Source organism: Tupaia chinensis, unplaced genomic scaffold (genome assembly GCF_000334495.1).
Source record: "Tupaia chinensis unplaced genomic scaffold, TupChi_1.0 Scaffold144058_2, whole genome shotgun sequence".
NCBI lineage: Eukaryota > Metazoa > Chordata > Mammalia > Scandentia > Tupaiidae > Tupaia > Tupaia belangeri.
Window position 1 is genome coordinate 1,358,694 of NW_006203911.1, and position 9,783 is coordinate 1,368,476.

General features: G+C 37.7%; 1 pseudogene; it reads right to left on the bottom strand.

Moving 5' to 3' along the window:
- Positions 1 to 2,940: 2,940 nt before the first annotated feature.
- LOC102474367 (high mobility group protein B3 pseudogene) lies at positions 2,941 to 3,519 on the bottom strand (annotated as a pseudogene).
- Positions 3,520 to 9,783: the final 6,264 nt, after the last annotated feature.

Sequence of the window (9,783 nt, forward strand, 5' to 3'; positions counted from 1 at the left end):
CAGGGACATCTTTAAATGCCTTGTCACACCAGCAGCAAAGTGCACAGAATGAGGAGAACACAAGAGTGTCTTTTCATTTTTAAAATGTTTGGAAATATGTACAATTTTGATAGTTTCAGGGTGCTCTGGACACTCATAGCCACTTCACATAAACCACTGACAATTTCTAGAGCACTTTGAGAGAGGACAACATGATTGTGATCAAATTCTGCAGTTAAACCTAATGAGGGCAATAGACACGTCTCCAAAAAGCACTCCCCTATGCTAAGACATTCACAAGGAAAAATCCCAGGAGGAGAATGGAAGGGAAGGGATTGCATCGTGGTCATGCCCTCGGGGCAGGGGTAATTTATCACTTTCTGTCTCTCTGGTAGGCGCACGTGCCCTATAGCAAAACTCTCTTAAGAAAAAAAAGGTGGATTTTTCTCCCCTTCCTGAATCATTCTCTTTACCATCTCCATACTTTTGTTTCTTGTTACTTTTAGCTAGAATGTTCAACTTACTTATTTATCTTCCCTCATCCCACTCTTCAAACTCTTACTGTACTAAAATTGCAGTCTAGATGTTACCAACTCCTTCTTGAAGCTTTAAACAAGCCACTTAACAAAGGTGAAGTGAGCTTGTCCTCTTCCTCTTCAGGAAACCATGATCCTTGTCTTAGCTCTTTTGTAGCATTTACTATATTTTGCTTATAATTTTGTTTTTACTTTGTTGTTAACCTGTACATTTATCTTTCCTCTCCCACTCTACCTCCTGTCAACTAGAGTGCAACTTCCTTAAGAACTAGGGTCATGTCTGGAATCCTCAAAGTGTTTAGCATGGTGACTATGGGTTATATATAAGAAAGTTATTTGATGCTTTGTTTCCCAGATATACATCAACTTCACATGGTAAGCCTTGGTTCATAAATTTAAGTTGTTTTCTCTCACCTGTTTCCTAAATGTATTCTTCTCATTCTTGTTGCAAGTTGAAGATGATGACATAGAGCATGGGTTTGATGATACCATAGAAGATAGCAATGAAACTGTTGATATTGTGGAACTTCTATGAATGAGATTTCAGATGCATAGAGATTGCTGTGCCATAGATTATGGCCACCAGAATCAAACAGGAGCTACAGAGGGGAAAGGATTTGAGATGATGAGGTACATAGTGGAAAGCAAGGAGTCAATCAGGAGAGTGTCAGGCTTATGGTACTATTGCCCACCAGCAGTAGCTCATGGGACTGTTTTCTATAAAAGTCACAGTCCAGTTTTTACTGAAATGGTCAAAAACATTGGAGACACAATAGAGTGCTGACATGGTAGACATGAAGACTTCACTCAAGGTGTGTGCTACCTTCCAGCCACTAGTTCTACACAGACTCTCTACATGAGTGAGCAATGTGGAGTGTTACAGATGATGACAGTTAGATGTAAGCCACAGAAGTCAGGAGGAAGTACATCACGATGCCCAAGAAGGGGACATTTATTATCTGGGAAAAGTAGTAAACCAAGAAGTTAGTCAAGGTGGAAGTCAGACCATTGGCTACTATTACTGAAGTAGCAGATTCCAAGAAGAAATTGCTAAGGAAAATATATAGAAGAGTGTATAGTTGTGTTAAGTCAGATGATGATGATGGTGATGATGATGATGACAATCTGTTTATCAACCAGAGAGACAAGATAAGCAAGCAGGATGATTCTGTTTTGTGGTAACTGAACAGATTCAGTAACAGTCACAATTGTGTAATGCTTTATCCATTACCTTTTTCAGTTAGATTTCTAGAGAAATGACCATTCCATAGGATCTTTTGGGGCTCTCTGGACCAATGAACATCTAGACTCCTGTCATGTACTGAACCCTTGATTTGGCCACAGTTGAGTATCCTGAACATAGACTTACATCTGTAACTGAGGTAGTTCCAACAAATCAAATTTTCAAATGCCTTTGTTTATATATTGCTAAGGTTTATTCTCTAAGGTTCTTCCCTCTGCAAACTTGTATGCTCTTTCAGGAACTCACAAAGGTGTGGTTCCCTCTTCAGCTTCTTTCTCCAGACCATCAAGTGCACAAGAAGGGAATGATGAAGTGAACACATGAATGAATAAATACAGAGACCTCTGAGTTATTTTAGGACTTGTCTAGATTTAGGCATAATTTTTTTTAATGTAATACTATTTATTTAACTTTCAAAACATTTCAGCATTATGTATAAAAATAACAGTGTTGCAAATCGTGTTTTAAGTACAGAGGTTCTTAAACTTTATTGATACAGTGGATCGTGGCTTTGCTGACAATTAAGAGTTCTACAGTTTGTTTAAAACTACAGCACTTAACTATAATAAAAAAAAAAATCCTTCTCATGCTAACAACCCCTCACTAAGAATGGCAGCAGTATGCCAGGTTACTATGTATAAAATAACCTGAAACTAAATGGATATCACCACAGGAGTCTACAGGTCCAGCCTCCCAGTGTATGCCCTAAGCCACAGTCCCTCCATCGAGTACCCTCCCTGCAGCCTCTGGCAAGCAAGGAGCATGGAAAGTTTGACGAGGTTGTCTTTTCACAGGCTAGAGCTGTGTATAGTTGGTAACGTGGGATTTCTAGCCAATAACCACATAGTTAACACCATCTTACAAATTCAAAAAAAAAAATGCCAGGGACATCTTTAAATGCCTTGTCACACCAGCAGCAAAGTGCACAGAATGAGGAGAACACAAGAGTGTCTTTTCATTTTTAAAATGTTTGGAAATATGTACAATTTTGATAGTTTCAGGGTGCTCTGGACACTCATAGCCACTTCACATAAACCACTGACAATTTCTAGAGCACTTTGAGAGAGGACAACATGATTGTGATCAAATTCTGCAGTTAAACCTAATGAGGGCAATAGACACGTCTCCAAAAAGCACTCCCCTATGCTAAGACATTCACAAGGAGACCAAGCAACTGTTTTTTTATTCCTCCTCCTCCTCCTCCTCTTCCTTTTCCTCTTTATTGCCTTGTTTATCTTCCTTTTGCACCTTTTCTCAGGTAGTTTTAGCAAGACCCTTTGTACCATCAAACTTGCCTTTAGACTTATAGTTGGCAACATCCTTCTCATACTTCTCCAGCTTTGCAGCCTTGGCGATGTAAAGTTGCTTCTTGCTGTCACTTAAGTTGTTCCATATCTCACCCAGCTTCTTTGCCACATCTCCAATAGAGATGCCATGGTTGGTGGATTTTATCTTGGGGTAAAATTCTGAACAGAACAGGAAGAATCCAGATGTGGCCTTCTGGGAGTATGTAGGGTCCTTTTTCTTGCCTCCCTTAGCAGGGCCATAATCCTTCATGTCCTGATCATAGCGTACTTTATCGGCTTTTGCCATTTCATCCAATTTCCACTTCTCTTTCCCAGACATTGTCTTCCACCTCTAGGAGCACTTCATAGAAAATTCTGCAAAATTGACAGGAAACTCTGTGTTTTTCTTCTTATGTTCTTCTCTGCAGGTCTGCATAAAGAAGGCATAAACAGATATCTTGCCCTTTGGGGTCATCTTTAGCCATCATGACTGTATTGTTCACTAGTCTAGATATAATTTTTAAAAACAGTCCATTCTTATGCAACCTCCATATCTATTCCAAAGTCCACCAACTCATGGTTTTTTGTTTATTTCATTGGTAATTTCTACCTTCTATTTAGGAAACTAGAGATTTCCAAGGAGGACACCATAGAGGTAGGCAAAACGGAGCAAGAAAATCAAAAAGATCAGCTAACCAAACTGACCAAATTAATTGATTTGTTTCAAATAGTTGAGCTGATTGACTGGAAGTTATATTTGATTATATAGGGTCATAGGGTAATGGAAATATAACATTTTACCTTTATGCTATTCATTGTTGATGATTCATTGTTGAAGTGTAAGGCACTGCCAAGGAATAAAAGGTAAAGGCTTGAAACTGTCATACATACAACCCTAGCCTGGGTTTGTAGTCACCTAAGTAACTAGTAGATTCAAGTATTAAAATGCAATTGAAGCAGTTGTAGTGGTGAGGTATGGATAGAACTGAAGACCTTGGCTTTCCACTGGTCCTTGAGTGGTGTGGCTGACATAATAGCAATTGGATTGAATTCTATTTGAAGCCATAACGGCAGGTGAAAAACTGAATTTGTAAAACAAATACTCACCAAGGTTTTCTTTTATAATTTTTTAATCGCCAGAGGGTTTTTTTGCATTTGCTAGAGAGAGAGAGAGAGAGAGAGAGAGAGAGAGAGAGAGAGAGAGAGAGAGAGAAAGCACCCCTTCCCCCACCACGGGGAATGGTCATGTTGTGATTCCTTCTCCTCCATTGCCTGTCGTATCAGGATGTTGGGCACACACACACATACAAATGCTTGGTATGCTTTATTTTATTTTAATTTATTTTATACATTCAATCACTATACATCACTTAGCTTGTAAAGTGAATTTACTCAACATGAATACATGTCATACCAGTTCAGTTGAGGATACTATACACATTATCATCACCAGATAATAATACATTTCTGTGTCCCCAAAATATCTTGCCTCTCTATTTTTCTCCTTAATGTCATTCCTCACACTCTCCCCCTTGTTCCACTCTCTTCTCACACTGTCTGTAGTATCCATAACCATTTTCCATGCTTCTGTATCCTCTAATCTTTCCGTTTCTGCTGTAGAGTGCAGACAGTTGGTTGGTAAGATGTTAAGTGGAGACATACAATGTCTCTCTTTCATAGACTGGCTTGCTTTACTCATTAGTAAATCTTCCATATTTGTCCACTTTCTATCAAATGCCAGGACTTTGTTGTTTTTTATGGCTGAGTGGTAATCCATAGAATATATGTGCCACTCTTTTTCAACCCATTCATCTGTTCATGGACATTTAGGTTGGTTCCATGTCTTAGCAATTGTGAATAATGCCACAATAAACATAGATATATAAGCACTTCTCCAACTGAGTGTTCTCCTATCCTTTGGGTAGATACCCAGGAGTGGAATTGCTGGAGCTTATGGTAGTTCTAATTGTAGATCTTTGAGGAACCTTCATATCATTTTCCACAGTAGCTGGAGCAATTTACATTCCCATCAGTAGTGTAGGAGAGTTCCCCTTTCACCACAAGCCCACCAACACTTACCATATTTTGTTTCTTAATCTTTGCCATTCTGACTGGGGCTATGTGGTATCTCATTGTGGTTTTGATCTATGTCTCCCTTATGATGAAGGATGCTGAGCATTTTTTCAAATGCTTTTTGACTATTCGTATGTCATCCTTAGAGAATGCTTGTCCAACTCATTTTCCCATCTTTTAACTGGGGTGATTTGTTTTCCTTTTCCTTCTCTCCTCTTCTCTTCTCTCCTCTTCTCTTCTCTTCTCTTCTCTTCTCTTCTCTTCTCTTCTCTTCTCTTCTCTTCTCTTCTCTTCTCTTCTCTTCTCTTCTCTTCTCTTCTCTTCTCTTCTCTTCTCTTCTCTTCTCTTCTCTTCTCTTCTCTTCTCTTCTCTTCTCTTCTCTTCTCTTCTCTTCTCTTCTCTTCTCTTCTCTTCTCTTCTCTTCTCTTCTCTTCTCTTCTCTTCTCTTCTTTCTTTCTTTGTTTTTTTTTTTTGGAGGGGGGTAATCCACTTGAGTTCCCTGTGTATTCTGGTTATCAGTCCCTTATCAGAGGCACAGTTTGCAAAAATATTTTCCCCTTCTGAGGGTTGTAAATTCACATTAGTTGCTGTGATTTTTGCTGTGCAAAAAATTCTTAATCTGATGTAATCCCACTTGCCTATTTTTGGGATTATCGCTTGTGCTTTGGGGGTCTTATTTAGGAAATCTTTGCCTACCCCAATGTCTCCCAGAGTCTTTCTAGTGTTTTGCACCAGTAGTTTTATAGTTTGAGGTATTAGATTTAGATCTTTGATCTACTTTGAGTTGATTTTTGTTAATGGTGAGAAATAGGGGTCCAGGTTCATCTTTCTGCAGGTAGATACCCAGTTTTTCCAGCACCATTTGCTAAAGAGGTTTTCCTTTTCCCATTAGATTGACTGGTACCCTTTGTCAAAAGTCAGTTGGCTCTGTGTTTTCTGGTTTATTTCTGGGGTCTCTATTCTTTTCCATTGGTCCACCTGTCTGTTTCTTGTACCAATATCATGCTATTTTGATCACCACAGCTTTGTAATATACTTTGCGCCCTGTAATATATTTCAGCCTCCTACTCCACTTGTCTTGCACAGCATTGCTTTAGCAATATGGGTTTTTTTTTATCATTTCAAATTCTAGGATTGTCTTTTCTAAATCTGTGAAGAATGCCTTTGATAATTTAATTGGGATTGCCTTAAATATGTAGATTCATCAGGGTAGAATTGCCATTTTGGTTATGTTAGTTTTTCCAATCCAGGAACATGGGGATATCCTTCCACTTTTTGGTGTCCTTTTATATTTCTCTGTTTAGATTTTCATAGTTTTCCTTTGTGAAGGGCTTTGACATCCTTGGTTAGATTTATTCCTTGGTATTTTATACATTTTGTGGTCATATTAAATGGAATTAATTTCTTCAGTTCTACTTCAGTCTTCTTGCTGTTTGTATCTAGAAATGTTATAGATTTTTGTATGTTAATTTTGTATCCTGCCACTTTACTGTATTCATTTATAACTTCCAGGAGTATTTTTTTTTTCATGCTTACCTTTGAGTTTTCTATGTATACCATCTTGTCATCTGCAAATAGAGGTAATTTAATCTCTTCTTTTCGTATTTGAATGTCTTTTATTTTATTCTCTTTTCTGAGTGCATTGGCTAGGACTTCCAGCACTACATTGAATAGGAGCATAGAAAGTGGGTAGACTTGTCTTGTACCAGTTTTTTTAGTGGGAAAAGCTGTCCCGATTCAGTGTGATGTTAGCTATAGACTTTTTTTTTCATAAATTACTTTTATTGTGTTGAGAAATGACCCTTCTGGGAACCAGCAGTTAGCGTAATGGCTATGTTGCTGGACTCCCATGTAGTCGACTGTGGTTCGCATTCCGGACCCGGTGGCTTAAAACTCATGCTGGGTGCGTGTGCGTGCGTGCCCAAGATCCTTAGAGGAGAATGGAGGAGAAGGGATTGCGGCATGATTAGCCCTCCTGGGGGGTGATTTCTCACTTTCTGTCTCTCTATCTCTCTCTGTCTGTCTGGCGAGTGCACATGCCCTATAGTGAAAAATCTCTCAAAATCCCAAAAAAAAAAAAAAAAAAAAGAAATGACCCTTCTATGCTGATTTTGCTGAGAGTCTTAATCATGATGGAATGTTGTATTTTATTGAATGCTTTTTCTGCATTGATTGAAATGATAGTATGGTTTTTATCATTCTTTCTGTTAATATTGTGTTACATTTATGGTTTTGTGTATGTTGAATCATGTTTGCATCCCTGGAATAAAGCCTATCTGGTCGTGAGGAGTAATATTTTTTATATGTTGTTGGATACGATTTGCTAGTATCTTGTTGAGAAGTTTTGCATCTATATTTATCAGAGATACCAATCTGTAGTTTTCCTTTCTTATCATGTCCTTTTCTGTTTTGGGAATGAGGATGATGGCACCTTCATAAAATAAATTTTAGAGGGGTCCTTCCTTTTGAATAATTAAAAACAACATGAGTATAATGAGGCTTAACTCTTAAGAATTATGTAAAATTCATAAGTGAAGCCATCAGTACCAGGACTTTTCTTTGTTTGGAGGTTATTTATCACTGACTCTAATTATATTGCTTGCTATGGGTCTATTCATGCTTTCTGCATCCTCCTGATTCACTCTTGGTAGATTATGTGTGTCCAGGATTTGCCCATCTCATCTAGGTTTTCTTGTTTGCTGGCGTATAGTCTCTCATTGTATCCTCTAATGATGTTTTGTATTTCTTTTGTGTCTGTTGTAATTTTGCCTGTTTCAGTGCAGATTGGATTTATCCAGTTCCTTTCTCTATTCTTCTTAGTCTACCTAATGGTGTGTCAACTTGTTTATCTTTTTAAAGAACCAGCTTTTGACTTCATTTATTTTCTGTATAGTTCACTTGTTTTCTATTTCATTTATTTCTGCTCAAATATTTATTATTTCTTTTATTATGATATTTTTGGATTTTGTTTTAGTTTTTCCAGTTCTCTGAGGCACGATGTTAGGTTGTCCATTTGCCACCTTTCTATCTTTTTGTTATGTGCACTAATTGCTATGAACTTTCCTCTTATGGCTGCTTTTGCTGTGTCTCATTGATTATGAAGACTTGTGCACTTATTATCATGGGTTTCCATGAATCTTTTTATTTCAGTTTTAATTTCTTCAGTAGTTGTGAAGTCATTCAGGAGTAGGTTATTTAGTTTCCATCTGATTGTGTATTTTCATGTTTGTTTTTTCTGAAATTAATATCAAGTTTAATTTCATCATGGTTGGAGGATACTGAGTATAGTTTCTATGTCTTTGAATTTGTGAAGTTTTTTAAAATTTTCATTTATTTATTCATTTTTTTAAATTTTACAGAGAGAGACACACACAGAGAGATAAAGAGTTGAAGTGAGAAAGCAAGCCACCAGGTCCAAGGCTTGAACCATGGTCAGCCACGTGGGAGTGTCCAGCACCTTAACCACCATGCCACCTGCTGGTCCCTGAATTTGTAAAGTTTTTTGCATGCCCTATCATGTGGTCAATCTTCAAAAATATTCTATGGAGGGTAAGAAAAATGTGTATTTCTTGGTTTTTGGGTGGAAGATTCTATAGATGTCTGTCAAGTCCATTTGATTTATGGTATCATTTAGATCGTGTATCTCTTTGCATATCTTTTGTCTAGATGATCTGCCCAAAATCCTAAGAGGAGAATGGAGGAGGAGGAATGGCAGCATGGCCATCCCCCTGGGGGGTAATTTCTAGCTTTCTTTCTTCCTATCTCTCTGGAGAGCTCACATGCCCTATAGTAAATCTCTCTCAAAAAAAAAAAAAAAAAAAAAAAAAAAAAAAGGTAAAACAATACAAAAAAGCCTGGCATGATTTTTAAATTGCCAGGTCAGGTACTTGAGCTGACCAGTCGGCCTTGTGGTATCCAGTTGCCTAAACACTGCTTCACTGACTGGCCTCGAGTCTTTCTGATATTAAGTTTTATTTGGTGCATTTTCAAAGAATTTGATTTGTAAAAATAAAACAACCTGTGTACCACATTTCCAGGGAGAAGGACTTGCCTGTTGCGTGAAGAAAGAGAGAGTCAAGAGGGAATATTACCAATCACCATCATTCTTTCATTATTCTAAGACTTTGTAAAGACATTATTCTAAGCACTTTGTAAAGAACCCCAAGCCTAAAGTAAAACTTCAGGGCAGCCACAACTTCACTTAACAGATTGTGGGAGAACCAGAGGAAGGAAAGCAGATAAAATAAGTAGTTACCTCACTTGAAATTCACTAGTGTCAGTATTCTTGAAATAGCCCATAAATATTTCCAAAGGTAGAAGGAATATTTGTATATTAGTGCTGAAGGGTGTGTAGTGCCATTAGCATTTTATAACTATCTTGACATTAAAAGAAAATATTAGGGCCAGCAGGTGGCGTGGTTGGTAATGTGCTGGACTCCCACATGGCTGACCATGGTTTGAGTGTGGGACCTGGTGATTTGCTTTCTCACTCTCCCTTCCCCAGTCTCTCTGTCTCTCTCTGGTCACATTGACTATAATAATTAATTAATTAAATAATTCTAAAAGAAAATGTTACATGAAATTTTCCAGCAGAGCTGAGATGAGGCTGATCTCTTTAGTTGGTAGGTAAAAGATAGCACATCCTTACTTCTTTTTTTTTTTTTTT